The following is a 20,404-nucleotide window of genomic DNA, read 5'->3' as shown; positions in this document are numbered from 1 at the left end:
CTTTTGGCTTGTTTCCATGGCAGATGGGTCTTGTTGAGCCGGTCAAGACTCCAAGACACACCAGCCAATCAGGTAATTGTACACAGAGCATGCACAAAGTAAACACCTCTTTCTACAGATGTACTTCGTAGTCTTGTTGAGCCGGTCAAGACTCCAAGACACACCAGCCAATCTGGTAATTGTACACAGAGCATGCACAAAGTAAACACCTCTTTCTACAGATGTACTTCGTAGAACACAGAAAATGTAATTGAGCATGTATGCAGCGTATCATGATGAGTATGGCGTGTGTAGGCAAGAATTGAACACAGACACACGCTGACTGTCTCAGAGCACTGGCGCAGGAACAAACACAGGTGAGTGCTCGATCTTCAATTTGAGCATGTACACGCAGTAATTTGTTGAGGGTGCAAGGCAAAGTATGACACACAACAATGAAGCTAAGCCAGGCATACAAATGCTAAGTTGGACGCCCGAGAATGTGCACAAGAGAATACTCGTGAAGGAGTCATCCCGCACCATTAAAATACCAAAGCTTCACTGATAAAAATTAAAACTATGCTTGTGCGGTACTCACGACCGGTACCGGAGATCAAGTCCACCATAACATAGTCTCTCAACAGCAGAGACACGCTTCCTTGTGCAGTTCATGAATTTATGATCTGTCACGAGGTCTTCACTTCTCATCGGCAGTGATCCAGGCCTCCTTCCCGTAATGTGAACCTGCTCGTCGCCAGTGTAGTCTTCTTCTTTATTGACAGCAGACTGTGATAATATTTAAGATGGGTTTATTCGGAAAGAGAGAGAAACAACTCTCTAACGGGAAAAAGCCTGGGCCAACTGATTCTCGCTGGAATCTGGGTTAATACAAGGTTCTATTCCCAGATTCCACCAATCATCATTGGCCAGAATACAACACCTGTCTGCTCTGTGCCTAGCTACCAGGGAGTACAACGCAAGCTAATTAAGTGTGTTTAAGGCTTCACTCTGGCAAAGTTGTGGGTATTTCTTTATGTGGGTACTTACCTAACCTCAATTAATATCCCAGTTTCTTACAGGTGTTCCCCCCACATGCTTGCATTTGCCCCACTTCTACGACAGGATATTCTGCAGCTCAGCTTGCTAGTGGTGCAGGTGCTGATGTGCTGAGGTGGTGGGTGGGGGAACAGGCTGTGCCAATTGTTGCAAGTCTGCAGTAGCAGTAAACTGATCTGCAGGGAGGGGACAACACAAGTAAGGGATCTTGACCAGGTGGTTGGCCATAGTGTTTTTTGAGAAGGAGTATCTACCTGCATACACATGACTGATGGTTGCCTCGCAGTGCTTGCACTGCACTGCCCTCCTTTGGGAAGCCTTCATTTCAGTAAGAGAGTGCAATGAACACTCTTAGAAATGGGGGTCTCTAGTTGGCAGAGTTAGGTACTTTTGTCTAAATAGGGACCCTTGCTTCTAGTCAGGGTAAGAGGGATACACACTTTTTATAACCCCTGCTCACCCCCTTGGTAGCTTGGCACGAGCATACAGGCTTATCCCAAATGCGATGTGTAAAGTATTTGTACCAGCAATCACAGTAACACAGTGAAAACACCACAAAAGGACACCACACCAGTTTAGAAAAATAAAATATCTTTATCTAAACTAAACAAGACCAAAACAACAAAAATCCCACATACACAGTTGAAAATATGACTTGTACCATAGAAAACTATGGATGCGGGACTTTTCACCAAAGTACCTGCAGTTGCGTCGCAGTTCACCAAGCCAAACAGCCTCAGCGTTGGAAAACAAAGAGATACAAAACTCCTGAGACTCTGAGGTGGCATGCAACAGTCTGGCTGCATGTAGAGGAAGGGTTGCATCGATTCCGGTCTGTATCGGGAGTGATGTATCGGTTCTTCATGCCAGTTCCGGCCCGCAGGTGATGCGTCGGAAGAACAATCCACAGTGCATGGATCGCGAGCCTTCTCCGACACTGCAGTGAACAGATACCCGGACGGCGGAAGAACTTGCTGCACAGGTACGATGCGTGGAAATCGGGTGTGTGACAGCGATTTATGCGGCGGCATTGCACAGTGCTACGTCGGTCCTCTTCAGTCGCAATCCTTCAATGCGTTGATCCTTAGAGCAATGACAGGCGCTGTGATGGTTTTCGCAGTGGCGCGGCGATGCGTGGAAATTCTTCTCGCACCATGAAGATGCATCGGAAAAACAGCCGCAAGAAGAGCGATGCGTTGACTTCTGTAGTTCATTGAATTTCTTCTCTTTTCCAGCTTCCAAACAGCAGCAACAACCTCCAGAGGACCAAAACTGTAACAGGCACCTCTTGGCAGGCTAGAACTCACAGCAGCAGAGTTCAGGGGAGCTGGGGGTGAAGTATTTGTGTCCCTGAGACTTCAGAAAAGGAGGCCAGCTCACTTCAGGCCCTTGGAGATCTCCTTCAAGCAGGCGACACAGCACAAAGCAAAGTCCTTCTCCTTTACTTGGCAAAAATAGCAACTGCAGGCCAACCCCAGCCACACAGCAAGGGCAGTACTTCTCCTCGGTCTCTCCAGCTCTTCTCCTTGGCAAAGGTTCCTCTTGAATTCCAGGAATGATCTAAAGTCTGGGGTTTTGGGTCTGATAGTTATACCCCAAAATATTGTTGTTCTCTTTGTGCAAACCAGTTCTGGGGGGCACTTTGCAAGTGCACAAAAACATCCATTGTCAGTGTGAGTATTAGCTCCAGACACACCACAGGGGGGGTAGAGCCGGTATTGTGGAAGGCAGGCACAGCCCTATTCAGGTGCATGTGCTACTCCTGCCACCACTCCAAATGCAGATCAGGCCTATTCAGCCTAGTGCTGACTCATCCAGATTCCTGGAGCCACTACACCTTCCCAGCCCCTGGCACTCCAAAGCCAGACAGTCAATCCACAAACAGGCTGAGGCACCCAGGAAGGTTGAACAAGAAAATAGCCACTTTCCAAAAAAACACACAATTTAAAAACCATCTTTACTAAAATATGTGTTATTAAAAAATCCTGAGTTCAGGGATACCAAACTCCATTTTTTCATCTTACCTCTATGGTAAGATATGCTTGTAAAATGTTACAAAGCATTCCCCAGTCTGAAATATGGGGCAAGATAGCCTTTCAATAGTGAAAAACTAAAGTGGCAGTATTTCACTATCAGGACATGTTGCACACACCTGTACATGTCCTACCTTTCACATGCACTGCACCCTGCCCAGGGGGGTACCTTGGGCCTACCAGAGGGGTGTCTTATGTGTAAGAAAAGGGAAGGACAGGGCCTGGCAAGTGGGTGCACTTGCCAAGTCAACATGGCAGTTAACAAACTGCGCACAGGCACTGCAGTGGCATTTCGGAGACCTCTTTTCAGAGGCACAATCAGTGCTGCAAGCCCACTAGTAGCATTTGATTTACCAGCCCTGGCACACTCAGTGCACTTTACTGGGGACCTACTGGTAAAACAAATATCAGGGAGAACCAATCACAATAACAATTTACACAGAGAGGATATGCACTTTAGCACTGATCAGCAGGGGTAAAGTGTCCAGCGTCCTATAACCTACAAACACAGGTCAGGAAAAAATAGGAGGAAGAAGCAAAAAGTTTGGGGATAACCCTGCAAAAGGGGCCATTTCCAACAAACACCCTCCCAAGAAGACAGTTACTGTCAGTCCTTTGGTGGAGGTTAAGTGAGTCAATCTTCCTCCTTGTTCTTATATACAGATGATTCAGCCTCAGCTAACCCAGGTGCTGCAGGTGTTAGAACTGGTGACACAGCAGTGGATGCTATGACTGCAGAAGCACCCATAGAAGTGCTGAAAAAACATATCCAAAGAACCAAAATGATTAGCATATCGCATCACAAAAGAAGAAAATGAAAACTGTAGAATATGTTGCATGTAAGCTTACACCACTTAGAACTATCTGTGCAGTCTCAAAAGTACAAGCTTCCCCCACTATGAGCATGTAAATGAGATGCATCTGTGCAATCTTCTCTCACACGGAATAGTAAACACACAATAGTGCAAGCCTCCCTTACATAGAACTTCCTTAGAACAGTCTATGTCCTGTACCTAGCCCTCAAAGCCCTGTGTACAAGAGTAGATATAGTGAAGAGGATGGTGCAAGGCCTGGCTGCAGGGGGTTGGATGAGAGAATATAAGGCATTGGATGTGCTCACAGCCCAGCACTTGCTCTAAAATTGCACTATATATGAGGAAAAGTTAACTCAATTACACACCTATAAGTTCAAAGGCACAGTGGCGCAACTTGAATCACATTCTTAGTCCTGGATATTCTGTGACCTCACTAAGACCATTATGCATGAGCACACTAAGTGACCTGACGATACACATAAGACTAGTATCTCTCCAATGTAGGCAAAGTCACAATGATGTACTAAGTGTTCTATCCGGGACATGTATCTAAACACTTCCACTCTCACAGACACACACTCAGGGGCACATTGACAGGCCTGAACATCCATACCATCAAAGTCTTAGTGTCACTCCAATGGATACAAAGGTACATTAAACATATTCAGAGTCAGGCACAGAGACACATGTCAGCACTCCTCTACTTCCCCAAGCACATGCTCAGCTGCTCAGTCTGGGACTAGAACCTGCAAACTGTCTCTGACTCAGTTTCAATCCATTGGATGCAAAAACACTATTCCATGGTGAGACTCACAGCCAGTGGTGACGTGTCATCACTCTGCCACCAATCCTGACCCACACTCAGGGTCACTCTCAGGTAGCATAACATTGATTTATGGACCTGTCAGCACGTGACAAATGTCAACACCTTCTGGATGCCGGTGTTACCACACACTGATTGTGTTTTGATTTTGGAGGGTGCCCCTCATTCCCCGGCTGCCCTCACCATTATGACCACAGGCATTTCGCCACCTACAACTGCAGCACTGTTTAATCAAGTGCTGCAATGCAGGTGGGGAAATTGTCTGTTGTCATAATTAACGTGGGACAAAGACAGCTTTCTTAGAACATTCACACCACCACTTAATTGTTGTCACTCCAATGGATGTAAAGGCACCAGGCTGTAGTCACAGTCACACCCAGGGCCATATGTCCGTACACAACTACTCATCCAGACACACAATTAAAGGCACACTCAGGGTTCTGAACACGCTCATCATATCTGATACATAAAACACCAATGGATAAAATTGCACTGTGACATAGTCATACTTACACCGATATATGTGTTTCAGCACACCACCAGTTTCCCAGAAATACAGTCAGGTAGAAGAGCATGCACCATCTCTATCTCAGTATCACTCCATTGAAAGCAATGGCACAGTCATTTACTCAGAGTTACCACATGTGACCGAGGTTATTACACTGCCGCTCACCCAGACATGTACTTAGGGACACACAAACTGGTACATGACCAGGTCATGTACACTATAATTGACTCATTGTGACTCCAGTGAGGAAAAAAGATCATTGGCTTACTCAAATTTATACACTTAAACCATCATTCACCAAAACACAAACACATTCCGGGAGTCAGTCATAAACAAAATCAAAGGTGTAGAAACAGAGGGCCAGATTTACAAAGCATTTTTGTAGTTGCAAATAACTGAATTCACAGAATTGGGCCTTTTCCGACTGAAAAAAAGCTCTTCACAATGTACAAAAGGCAAATTGCAATTTAGAAACTTGTTACAGCATTGCAATTTGCGCTTGCTATCAAATACGGATTCAGTATTTGGAAAGGGCTTTCCTTCCAAATACTGAATCAGAATAGTATTCATTAATGTTTTGTGCCTAAATTCCGGGTGCAAAACATTAATAATTTACCCCCAATTTCAAACTGGTGGCAACCCATTCGGGACCCCTTCTTCTTTGAGAATGTTAAAAAACAAAACAAATAAATGGCAGCTGTGGTGCCACGGACCACTACCTTCTCTTAAAAAATGTAACTGCAAAGTTTTCTTTTTTTATTTTAAATGCATCCCATTTTTCTTTAAGGAAAACGGGCTGCATTTAAAAATAAGATTGCTTCTTTAAAAAGCAAACACAGACATGGTGGCCTGCTTGCGTCATTAAAAAGCAATCACAGACATGATGGTCTGCTGACCTCAGCAGGCCACCATCCTTGTGATGGCTGCAATTCCTGAAGGGTCGCAAATTGTGACCTACCTCATTAATATGCATGAGGTAGGTCCTATTTGCGACACACTAGGAACAGCTAATGACAAATCAAAAGAGTTTCATACATTAGGAATACCGATTTCCGAATTGCAATTCAAAGAGAATGCTCCATGTATGAATGTAAAGAATTGCGATTACCTAATTACAAATTTCTGCAAATCACAATTAGGAAATCAAAATTCTTGATGTACATACAATCTGAGGACCAAAATTGCGGCTCGCTATTAAGGTGCAGCGCAATTTTTGAAATTGCTATTAGAGATTTCAAAAATTGTGATTTGTAGTAGCAAATTGTAAACACAACCTCAAATTGAAACAAAAACACTTCCTGGTCATGGGTAATCACCTCTGAACCAAGAAGTTCCTCACAGTATCTGCCTGGACACCAGCCTGAGTGGCTATGTAGTAGAGGTGGAGTTCAGCTGCAATTTCCAAACAGCAATACCAACCCCCAAAAAAGTCCATCCCAAACAATGGCGAGTCAAAGTGGAGAAAAGGATTCAGGAGGAAGAAAAAGAAAATTACAATTTTCAAAAAAGGAGTTGTAGACCCTGACAGAAAAGTGCTGAGAGAACCATGAGGTGCTGTTTGGAAGGGCATCCATGACAATCCCAGACTCTCCAAAAACAAAACCTGACAAAAAATGCAAAAAAATAGATAAATGCCGTTGGAGTCACCCACCACTCCATAGATGAGATCAGTAGGAAGTGGTATGACTTCAGATCGCGTACTAAAGAAAAAGTGACAACACAACTGTCAAAATCCCTGGCAACAGGAGGTGGCCCCACCAACTGTTCCCCCACCCACTGCACTGGAGACCATGGTTGAGACCACCCTGGAGCCTGAGACTGTTGTGTGAATTGGGAACATTGACACCTCAGCACCTGGAACCTCACAAAGTAAATGTGAATTCTTTACTATTTTCACATATCAGACTTTACAGCCATGTCCAAGCCCACATAGAACTGTACCATACATCAGTTGGTTGTTCTTCATGTTAGTCAAAAAATACCTTATGTGACAAAAAGTCGGCAATGGAGTCACATGTATACGTTTATTAGGGTACTGCTATCAAACCATACACATTGAAAACTCATCAGATCAGCAAGTAAACAAAATTTCATTATTTCCCTCAGGTCTCCCTGAGGTACATAGTGATGCTACCAATGTCGAGAGAGTGGAGGACGCAAACATGGAATATGAGGAGCCCATCCCCATTGCCAGTCACCCAAGCACAACACCATCGCAATGTAGTACTGCCTCATTGTCACCATGACAGCATTTTCGGAGGGTGACAAAGTGACTCTGCCAACCAATCCCATCCAGAACCCATGTGTGAGGCAATAGCAGCAGCATCCTCCAGGGTGTGGGTGCAGTCAGCTCCGTGAGCAGATCATGCTGTAGAACCTGAAGCCAAAGCACAGTTGTTTGGAGGCTTTTAGGCATCCATGATTCAAATTCAATGTCTGGAAGATGCAGAACATGCAGCAATGCATTTCATTTGGATTTTATATTTCTGGAATACAATTGGCAACCATGAACACCAATGTGGTCAGCCTCGCCACTGCATACAGGAATTATGCCAGCACACGTAGGCTAACCGTGCCTATCAAAGGCACACATATTGTGGTACTGGGACTAGAATGGATGGCCTAACCATTCCATTTGTCGTTTGCCCAATGCCACTTTCACCCTATCAAGGAGTACAGTTACCATGCAGGTGGAAATGGGACACTTAAGTAGTGACGTTGCCAGGGGCCTAGGGCAGATCACACCTGCAGTTTAAGTGCTACAAAACACACATATACCAGATGGTGTTGGAGATGTCCCTCAGGATAGGGAGGACATCTCAAATGTTAACAGTGTGTCTGCTAGTGATGCAAGTCCCCTACGACACAGCAGCAGCTGTACTCCTAGTGGAAAATTAGTTGGGGCAGGCCAAGTTGGACGTACCCGCAGACAGCTTTGATGTACAAATTTCTCGATCATATTGACATGGTTGTACTTGTTTTGGTGATGTAACCAATATTTGTTTGTACTTTACGGACCACTTGGTTATCATACAGTTTACAACTTAAACAATGGATATAGTACCCTGACATTAAAGGTTGTTTTACTTTGCTGCATCAACTCTGCTTTAATCATTTCAGTGAGTGTATTCACACATAGAACTTACCTTGAGAAGTATGTCTCCCCTCCACTGCTGTACTCTGCTCTCTAGGCTGCTGAAGAGGTAGTTCAGGATCCTCATCTTCTGAATCAGTATCCGTCAAAGTGATGGGTAGTCCGCACCTGGTAGCTATGCTGTGCAACATGGCATAGGTTGCCACAATTTCGCAGGCTGTCTAAGGAGAATATTGTTGTGCACCTCCAGTCTTGTGCAGGCACCGAAATCTCGATTTTAGCAAGCCAAATCAGCATTCAATCGCTGCTCTAGTGCATCTTAGAGCAATGTTGTAAACCCTTCATTTTGGTTTCTAGGACTAGGTATGAGGTCAGTATTCAAGGCCTTAACGCCTATGCACTGTCACCTGGAAGAAACAATATATCTGTGAGCATAACAGAACCAGAGATTTGATGGTCACATTCATATGTGGTATGAAGCAGCATCAGATTACCTAATAAATAGCCTTCCTCAAAATTCCCTCTTTCCAGGCATTGGTGTAATCACCTGTGCCTGAAGATGTATGAGTCATGGGTGCTCCCTGGACATTCTGCCACTATATCTATAATTACATTATGTGCATCACATACTACTTGGATATTGAGGCAATGTGCAGTTTTCCTGTTCCAAAACATATATTCTATATATTGGCTGGAGGACAAACAGGGTCTTGAGTTCCATCTACACACCCGCAGACATGGAGCAATAAGGCCACACTGTCAAAGTTTAAGTTGGTGCTTTGAATTTCTTCTGAATTCCTACGTAGGTATACGTACCTGTTGATGTTTAGGAGCATGGCATCTTGTAACTTACAAGTAAAATGCAACAGCGCGCTTTGTGACACCCCAACAGCAACAGCAAGCATGCCCTGGTAGCTGCCGAGGTTAAAAGGTGCAGTGGAAACAACACCTATATGTGGGTGGGATGGAACTGCAGTGCAGCGTACTGATTTCAAGGTGTGGTTTGAGATATACAATCAAATCTAATATCACTGCACTACTTAGCATGTATTTTTCAAACATTTCCTCCTCTGTCTGTTGGAAAAAAGAAAGCCTGGTTCTAAAGATACTCTCCTGCCTCCTCCTCCTCCTTCTCTTCTGTTGAGCAGCCAATAGTCACGTCCTCCTCACAATCATAAACAATGCAGCCATTGTGATGCATTCTTGACCACCTTTTATAGTTTGCACATAGTTACCACCTGAAATAAATCAGTGTAAAATTACATGTGCAAACAGGCTTTTTTGCGACTAGTCGCTAATTGCTATAGCCTCGAACATACGGCAATAAAAAATAGCGATTTGCAAATCAGTCACATCGCTATTTTTGGCTAGCAAATACTGTTCGTAACTACAAAAAAAAGCCTTAAGAACTTATGTCATAACACCAACAGCAAGTTATTTTGATATTTGGTCACAAATTGTGACTAAGGGCCTGATAATGATCTTGGCGGATGGGATACTGTGTCACAAATGTGGCTGATATCCTGTCTGCCATTATATCCATTGGAAATTATATTATCCATCATGTTTGGGACAGACTATCTCATCCGCCAAGATCATAATCAGGCCCTTAGTCATTTTGGACCCTCTGTTTGTTGGTCGGAGCTGGATTTTGGATATGTTGATTAACAATTCGCCCTGACTAGGCAAGTGGTGATGTTATTTCTCCTGCTGTTTTAAAGGATGCTGCTGTAATCTAGAGAATACTCTCCAAGTTTATCCTGTCTGCCCTGTTACCCACATAGCATGTAACACATGCCACCAGCCCATGTTGATAACTGTTCCTACTGATGATGGCAACTTTCAAAAAGCCCCAATATCATCATTCCACTCTATCCTGGTTTTGGGACAGGTCTTGAATATTTACTGTGCCATATTGTTCAAATAAGTGCCCATCTATTGAATGACAAAAGCCAGTCTGGCCACAGTGGCAATTCCAATTGCACTAGCCTTTTGCAACACATTAATACATCAGTCAACCTATTTATGTGTCCTAGCACAATTTCAGACTACATGCATCTTATGGTACAGGGGGCTGTGCAATTATTCTTCAAAACATATTTTATTAATTGTCCAAAAGAAAAAAATATCAGAGGTTCACATGTATCCTCACATGACCATAAACAATGGCACTGGAATTAGGGGTGTGGGAGAAGTCGGGTGGTGAATGACCAATATAGAGGGCTTTGATTTGTTGTTTAAACTTTTCTGAGGCCAAAGACAAGCTAGCTGACTTCTTCTGATAAAAGGTTTGGTAATTATTTTAACATGTGAGATCTACATTTGCTTTTACTTTCTTGCACTGCAAATAAACTGATAATAGACTGTTACAGCATGTTTTAGTCACAACCGTTTGAAAATACACAATAGATTGCATCATTTGTCTCCCAGCAATGTTGATGACCAACACCCCCTCCGTGAAAATTGTTCCAGCAGGCCTTGCTCTTAAGGGTTCATTACCATATTTTCCATGTCCCAGTTATTTTCCTTGCAACCTCACCAGAGACGGTTCCTGAGGTGGTTGTGATCAACACCCTGTCTTGCTCAACAATCTTCACACATCATTTAGGAGCGCCATTCAAAGGCCCCACTGAGGTTTTTTGAATTTCTGTAGGCACCCCATGTCTTTTACCTGGTTTATTTGACCAGCATACACCTCTCCATGTTTATGCCCAATTATTCAAGAAAAAGAATGGACATCCTTCCATAGAGACTCACTATGCCTCTTCTTGCCACCACCAATGCTACATTGCGCAGCAGTTGGATATGCTTAGGTAAGTCCTGTCATCTCCAGCATTTCTAAATGTGTGTGTAAATGTAGATTCTCGCCTATTTCTGTTGTGATGTAGAGACCAACTCAGAACTTGTGTATTAGTGGAAAACACCCACAGGGTGTGAACGAGTGTACTTGCCCGGTTACATTACATCCCCTGAGACACTTATCAATTTCTGTTCTCCCCACCTACAGAATCAGGGTCCTTGTATTGCTCGTTTGAAGCAATGTCCTGAGCTGAACTAGCTAAAACCCAGCCCTTATTACAAACTTTAATTTGTGTCTACAACTCTCCCCCAATCTTTCTCCTCCAACACTCTAATATTCTTTTCCCATTTAGTTTTAAGGGCTGTAGAGGCCTATGGCTGGTATTAGGAAGTGCACTGTATATAAGCAAGAATAATGTTTATCAAAGGATAACACCAAGACTCTGTACTCTATCAGAGATCCATTCTGAACATCCTGGAGTTTGTTCTTGTACTTGGTCAGTGCATGTCTAACCTGAAAGTATTTATGTCTTTAATTATCCACCAGCTCAAACTATTTCTATAACTCCTCAAATGTCATAATGCCCTGCATCTCCCATATATGTCCCCTAAGTTTGGAGAGTCCCAAGGAAACCCATTTATTGAAACCCTCCAGTTATCCCCAATATTTTAGTATAGCAGAGTCCCAGAGTAGCATCTCCAGGGTGAGTTTTCCTCTCATTCTATTATCTGAAAGGCTGCTTGCCATATCTTGATCACTAAGGTCCAGATTTATATCTGGGCGGACTGGCCCACCATTCTGCCATTGGGACAGAATAAATTACTGTTTCCAAATGGTGGAGGGGCCACCAGGATCATTTATAAATGACCACCAAGCAAACAGTTATTAATTAAAGCAGTACCAGGAATCGCAGCCTGGGGAGTCCCTGTCAATGCATCTCACTCTGTAGTACGGGGTTGCTTCATCAGGACTCAGCCCTGTAGCACAGAGTATTTGTTTTTCTATAAAAGGAAAATCTGATACAGGATTTTCTTTCTGTAAAGAAAACAAGTATTGCTTCCCTTCTTGTGGTAGTCTTCTCCCATGTTTGGGGGGGGCAAAGTTACGATTTTACTGTCCTTCCCCCCCAGGTTTTGCCTGGTAGTGAAAAAAAGCAAAATATGGCTATATGTGCGTCCATCTAAATTGGACAGGCAGCCATTTCTCTGATGGCCTTTACGCTGCAGGGCCATTGTAGAAGGTTTGCCGCGGCAGAGGGAGTAGTCTCCACTGTGGCAAAGCTAAAGGTGTGCCCAAAATTAAATTAGACGGGGGACCCCTGTGTTGGCGCGGAGGGAACTCCATCACTGTCGCAATGGAGTTCCCTTCCTGCCAACATATAAACCAGGCCCTTAGTCTGAGAGCGACCTCCATGGGAGTTCCCCACTGTACAGTGCCCTTAGGGATTCCATGGGTTCCATTACTTCCCTATCGGCTCAAACTGATGCTTCTTGTTGGGACAGTAAAGCCCATCCTTTAATTACATAGTTTAAGTTCTGGGAGGATAATGATTAAGGGACTTAATAGTATACTGTGAGGTCTGAGAGTTTGATTCCTCCTTTGTGCAGACCTATGGATTGAGGTGCCTTTGCTATTATGGATGGTACTACAGTCCCTTGTCACGCTATCTACTTTCTCAGAAAAGGTATCAAGTTCAACATATGGAGTTTTTGAAGCATGTACAATAATTTTGGAAATGTAATTATTTTATATATTGCTGCTCTGCCTAACTATGAGATTATGAGTCTCTTTCAGTGAACCACACTCCCTTTCTATGCATGCAAGATTATCATTAAATGTTTCTACATGAACTCATTCTTATCTTTTGCAATGTGTATTCCCAGGTACCGTATTCTTCTTGTATAAGCCTCAGGAGGCCCACTTAGTCTATTGGTGACTGCCAGGCCATGAAAGGAAACATAATTAATTTATACCAGTTAATATACAAAACAGAGTATTCCCTAAACCTGACTACTACCTCTAGAATTCTAGGGATTGAACAATCGGAATTGGCTAAGTAAAGAAGAAGAATGCCTATGTATAAGGAGGTAATACCCTCCAGGTCTGGATCTAATCTAAGCTCTCTGATCAGTGTATCCTTTCTCACCCAGTTTGCCAATGGTTTCACAGCAAATGCAACCAGCAGGGGTTATTGAGGACATCCCTGCCTCATACCCGAGTGTAATGGAAATCCTTTGATATAGTGCTGTTGACTCAGACTATTGCAATTAGTTTGGTACACAGAAGAAATTCCCAGGATAGGAATTCTGGGCCTAAGTCCATTGTTTCAAAAACAGATTGTGATATAAAGTATATAAGGTCTGACTTCATTTTGAGTGGGCCCTGACACCATCTTAGCTAACAGGAGTCATCATATTTCCAATTTTATTCAGAATCATTGTCGTGTCTGCCACTGTCACAGATGTCACCTGACCTTATCTTTCCAAGAACTGTGAAAGTGTATAGTCACTTGGGTAATGACATAGATGTTCACCTGATGCAACATCTATTTGGGACAAGTGTCAACTTATCACCTTGTCAAGGTCAAATAAGAACAATCTCAGGCATACAGCCGAAATAGTGTAGTTTGAATTGGCGTCCTTTCCCCTTATTTTTTCAGAAGAAAACGTCTGAGCACCTTTATGCAAGTAATCTTTGTCAGACTTAAACTTATATCAGCGATTCCAATCTCTGATCAAATTTAGTATATAAGAGCTGTCACTTGACTACTTGTCAGGAGAGGTCCTTAAGCAAGATTATCACACATGATTCTACCAGAGACGATTTCACCTACTGACAGTACACTTTGAAGATGCTGCATCTTACCAAAGTCGAGTCCCAGAGTAAGATCCCTATCATGTGTTTCCCCTTGGAAGGGAGCACTGCCTTCACACCTCCTCTGATAACGACAGGTCTTTTTGTAAACCAGGTATGCAGTGCGTTGCTTCTCCCTGATGAATTCTAGAATGCAAGTTCTACTCTCCAAGTATTTTCAAGGTGATTAGGTTTTTGATGACATTTTAAACCATGTTAGAAATATTATTTTTATTCTTGTTTTTCACAACATGCCTTCTTGCTGTTTTTATGATGTCCTGTGTAGATATATGTTAGGTGTGCTAAAAAACAGGTTTGCCCTGTTGTAATGAATGCCGTTAGTTAAATGTATCTATTCTTTTTAGTGCAGTGTGTGTGTGATACTGTGAATAATGAAATAGGTTTGTTTCTGTTACCATTGTGCCCCTGATCCCTTTGCAGGGATTGTTAGTAACCCAAAGCAATAACTCTACTTAATCAATAAATTGGGTTGGGTTCTGTAGGGCTATAATAACCTTTCACATTCAGCTTTGGTGCATTGAACCTAGTTTACCTGTGTCATCTGTTGATGGGAAAGCAAACCTTGTAGAACTACGCCAAAGTCATAGTTTATGCAACAGTTGGTGTCCAACGTGAAACCTGTACCTTACGGTTACACCTTGAGTAGTTCTCTTACTATCACATGCACTTGAACCATTATTATATCATTACAGAGATGTCTGCAGTAATCATGGATACCTCCTAATGGGTATAAGGGAGCACCTGTTCCTGTAGGATTGTCAAGCTTGACTCATTAAAGGTTATTCCCTATTCTGTGGGTTTTTTAATTCTTTGATTTAAGTTTCAATTGAATATCCATGGCAGCACCTATTTTGATAGGGGCCAATTACAGGAAGCAGTCACTCAGCACCTCAAAGCTCGAGGTGTACCTGATGAAGGGGGGGCAGTTACTTTTGTAACAGCATCACACACAGCATATGCCTTTGAGACATTTTACTCAGGGGTGGAGTTTGAGAATATTGAGGCTGCATCAGGGCAGTTTTATGCCTACACAGTGGTAGACCTGTTAGCACACTATAGGGCTTACCAAGATCTGGAAATCTCTTTGACTTGCCGGAAACACCAGACAGCTGCAGCCGGTTCATTGGGGCTGAGGAGCCACATCCCCCACCTTTTGGTCCACAGGAACAGTGTCTGTCAGGCTGAACAAAGGTCAGCCTGACAGAGAATGTTCATTTTCAGGTCAGGCAGCCAGGAGCCAGACATGCGCAAAATGCGCAGGCTTCTGGCCACCCGAGCTGAGCTTTGCAGGGCTGAGGAAGTCACAGCTCCCATGGGCATGACCTCCTCAGCTCAGCAAAGGTCCCTGAGGTCCTCCACTCAGTGACGAGGGGTAGCGACACTGATTGCCTCGCACCTGTGTGCTTCACTTCATCACAGAGTGGGGTGGGTTCAGCAGTCTTACTGACCCCATCCCACTCTGTAATGACTTTGGGACTGCTGCCTTCCCTCATTGGTTGACTTTGGGTCAACCAATGAGGGAAGGCAACAGTCCCAAGTCTCCTAGAACCTCCAAGGCAGAGCTGCAAGTAAGTGTGTCTGTGTGTGTTTTTCTAATTAATGTTTGGTGCATGCGTGTATGTGTGAATATTTGGTAATGAGTGTTGTGAATCGATCTGTTTGTTTGTGTGTGCGCACGTTTGAATGCATGGATGTGAATGTGAATGTGTATGCGTGCGAGTGTGTCCCATCCGCCCCCTCCCTCCTAATTATTTCCAGCTGCCACTGACACCAGAACTGATTTGCTGGTCAATTGCCACATATGTATACAAATGTCTTTTTGGGGCCTTTAAGCAATTAAGGCTTTGTGGCCGTTCTTGACTGGCTACACACCAGTTTCTTGCCTCGACAACTTGGCACCTGCTGAGGCGATTGGGATTTTGAACAATACAGGGGCCTTATATAGAAAACTCATACAGTTTGCACTTTGAGGTACAGGCCTGCTCTCGCAGCGGGACCAGCCGCTTTTATACAAGTACAAACTGATAGTCCAAAGACTATTAAAGCTATGATGGGAAAAGCCCCCATGTAGAGCGACGAAATGACCTTCTGGAGTGATGGCAAGGCCAATTAGTTAGAAGCAGATTATCCATACACTACATCCCAAGACTTTCTCTTGGGATGGTGCCACTCGTAGAGGAGTCTAACACCTGGGGGAGTATCTTTGCATGCATTTACACAGGCACGCATCACACGTCTTCATTGGCAGTTCTACCGGACATACTTAAGCAGGTACAGAATGAGCATGGAACTTCACCAGCTCTGGATTAAGGAATGAAGTTAATGGGGAACTGTTCTATAGTTTCCTCTATCATCCTAAGCAATATTAAGGGAGAAGCTTTGGTTCTGTCTATTCATAAGAGCCTGGAAGTGGTTCCAGTTCAAGACCATGAACGGGAACTACCGGAAATAATTGTGGAAGTCTATACCTGTGTGGGTCTAAAAATCTTGGGTCCATGACCTGTTAAGCCACATTTAAAAAGCTGAAAGTGGCACCGAGGGTTCAGTTAAAGAGAAATCTGCAATGGAAGGGAAAATGAAACAGAGGGACAAAGAGAAAATCCAGTAGGGGTGGTTATAACTTAAGAGACTGCGGAAAAAATTAAAAACCTGAGAATACGAGTTATCCAGCAAGGACAAGGGTCTAGCTCTGGACTCCCTTCAGAAGTTTGCTACCTTGCAGCCTCCCGATATATTGAAAAAGTTGCAATCCCTGTTGGGGTTTCTTAACTTTGGATGCACTTACTTGCCTCACTATGCTGAGTGAGTGAAACCCTTGTATGACCTGATTTCTCCTACGTTCTTAGCCAAACAGGGGACAAACGAGCACACTGTTATCTTGCATGTTTTACATTCGGACATGCTTGAGACTAAATATTTACAGGCTAGGGACAATAAGAGCAACTTACTTATCCCAAACACACCCTTCGATCACATGAAAAAGTACTATGTGGCCAGTTCTCTACAGAAGACCTTCGCAGACACCAAAAAGATTTCAGAGTAGTGTGTCTCAACCTCTCCCTACTCTGAATACACTATCCATTGTACAAAGCAGTCATATTACTACCTCAGGTTTCCAGCTAGGGATATTTGAAAGCAGCACTCTATGCAGAATACCGAGTTCCACAAACACCTAATGTTGACCTCAAAACTGTTGCTACTGTTTAACACCACTCTAAGACTTATTATGAACTACCACATCATTTGAACTAGTACCCTTTCGAGAGCCTCAAGAGACAAATGATATTGAGAATGAGTCTAGATATTTTACAGAGGACTTTTCAACACAATCTACTGACACTCACCGTCAGAGACTGCTTTGACCTTATCAATGGTTTTGTGTCAAGTACCTGACTCCACCATGGTCCTATGCCTGGATCACTTTGGGAATGTGTGTTTTCATTTTGTGCTGTCAACAATTTTACTGGCGCTCAATGGACATTTTCTCCAAGAAAGAACAATTGCATCACCTGTGGTTCATGAACTTAATCCCACAGTGCCTGAGTAGGTCTCTAAGCTGTGAACACCACAGCTTATCCTGTACTTCCAGGCATAGCATGGGAGAAAGTTATACATCAAATTATGGGACCTACTGAGACATTACAAGTACCACATGTGCTAAAAGTTTCAATGAATGATATAGTCATACCTGTACTATTCAGACTGTTAAAGTATGATATCTGATCTACAGGCATATGCTGCTTTGAATTATGAAGATCCATATTTGAATTCAGCTAATTATAAAGAAATGGATTGTTACCATCACCATTCACATTATTACATACCTTATACTAGTTATTCTAAAGGCAATTGCAATTACTTACATAGGAAACATGTGAGGCTCTGCCTTGTAATAGTCACCCTAATTTCTTAAATACATTTTCTTATTTTTAGAGTGCTGACAGATCACACTCTATAGTTTTCTATTTTTTTTCAGAAGCCACAACTGCTTCCAAAGAATCTAATCAGTACAAAGAAACTGATTTACTCTACTGAGTTTAGTCAAACTTTAGCCATGCATGGATATGAGTATTGGAAAGCAATTATTGATAATTAAAGTATTTGGAGAACCAAATCTTGAAAGATCCAATGCAAAGAAGCCTTATTTCAGGCATCCATAATACAGAAAAAAAATATTTCATTGAACAAAACTGCCAAGCAGACTACCTGTCTGGGATTTGGAACAATGAGGGACTTCAAGAAAGCTTCTATACCAAAAGTCAATTTAACTCTGTTCAATAATTGGCCATTCTGTATAAATATGTCAGACTCCAATATAAATGACATTATGAAAAATGGAACTTGTGATTCAACTGAGTTATCTACCGAAGGTTTAGCCCTATGGTCGTATGTTTCTGACATGTATGCATTGTTTCCTTTCCAACGCTCCTGGGCCTAAAGCTAATCGTCCTGACCCACGTTATAAAACACAGACAAATAAAGTAGTTACCACATGTACGTTCGGTAAACTATGCCAACAATGGTTGCAACATTCTAGTTTTTCAGCTGTGAAAGAACAATGTTCTTTAATTACTGAAAACATGACTTTTTCTGACTAACTTCTGGGGCCACAAACTAAAACAATAAAACATTCCTGGCCACAATCTAATTAATAATTAATTGAATACATATTTAGAGAGAGAAGCTGCAGAAAGAATTATGCAAATAGATCAAGAAAACCAGCAAGAAGTTTTTAAAGCTATTGACAATGGAATGCACACACTTTCTAAAAGGGCATACTCCTTAGATCACATTCTGTCCTCAGCCTTAGTCCCCATAAAAGGAGACCTGGGCTTGCTACAGCATAGGCAGGCTCAATTAAGAACAATTATACAATTAAATAGAGCATTACAAACACTCAGATCAGTTTGGGTGCCTTAGCAACTTCTCAATGAAATATCCATGTTTGGACCATATAATTTGAAGATTACCCAAAAAACAATGGCAAAGAAAGAATCCACATACACACTGTTATGTATAGGACAAACAGAAGACACACTATTTGTGTTCAGTTGCACTCCACCTATTACCTGGTGGATAAACAGTATTGTTTCTTTACGCATTACAAAAAATTATTTTCATGACTGCCAGAAATATAAATCCATTGGCTAGTATGTAACTATACACAATTCACAATTGTTTCATTCATGAAAACTTCTTTTTTCCTACATGTGTCCTAACCAAAATGAAGATGAACCTGTGTATATTAGTACAGTGAATTGCAGGAATCCCCGGGACCCTCCCTTCTGTGTGATACTATATTGTTGCATGGAATGTGTATCGCTTTCATTCTGGGGTGAAGTTGTGTTTTATCTGTTTTCTCTACTGCATCCATCCCGACACATCACGAACAACTGAATAACAGTCCCCCTTATTTTCTAACAAACGTTACTTGCTGTTGGTTGGAACCTGGCCAGCTATACCTGATAACGATTTATGAAACAATACAACGGTATGGAAGGGCCTTGTACCCGCCACCTCGAAATATACTTAGAAACGCCCCTTGGCCTGATATAGATATGAAATCTATGTGTTTTGATGAACTAAACAAGCTATTGTTTGTTTTATTACAAAAAGAAGACCCTTTGACTCCAGCAGAAAAAAAACATAATCTGCAGACACACAGAACTGCTTTAGAAATACAGAGACTACTGCACACGCAATACCCAACACACTTTGTGGATACTGTGAAAACGATATTTAACCTCATCTTTGGCGACTGGTGTTGTGCATCTTTTTAAAAACATTGGATCTGGTCTGGTGGCTGCATTTACAGCAGTATTTGGACTGATGTTATAATTTTTCTACTCTTTGTTCTCCATCCTTTTTCGTAGGAATCCCTGTCATCCTACCGCTAATCGGCTGTGGTATAATCATCTTTGTTCCAATAAGAAAATCAACAGCTTGAAGTACACGTATGCTGACTTTCCTCATAAGTCTGAGTAATCATTGGTCTCCCAATGTTTCAAATCAACATTATATCCCTGTACACAAAATGATCAGATACTATTAATGTAGGACCTGATATGGTAGCTTTTCTGCAAGTCAAGAGGAGTGCATTTAATTCTGAAATCTGTACGGGTGAGTCATCTAAGGGTTTAGTATGTATGTTTTTGATTTTAAATTCAGAAAACTCAGATCTCACTTGCACTGCTGCAGAAGCTTCAGAGTATAATTGTTTCATGCCAGTTGCAGGCTGTGATGAACCATCAATATGAAACATAATATGTTATTCATGCAATTGTTTTGTAGAAAGGACCTCAGGGATTGCCTGCCAAAATTGCATGAAGTCTTGTGTCTTTAATGTAGGGTCATTTTCAAATGGTACCTCAGTGATGGACTGGCTAGCATGTCAATGTTACTATGATTAGCTAAGTTCCTTG

The sequence above is a fragment of the Triturus cristatus genome, chromosome 5_2 (assembly GCF_964204655.1).
Source record: "Triturus cristatus chromosome 5_2, aTriCri1.1, whole genome shotgun sequence".
Classification (NCBI taxonomy): domain Eukaryota; kingdom Metazoa; phylum Chordata; class Amphibia; order Caudata; family Salamandridae; genus Triturus; species Triturus cristatus.
The sequence above is the reverse complement of the archived record's forward strand: the minus strand, read 5'-3'. Positions refer to the sequence as shown.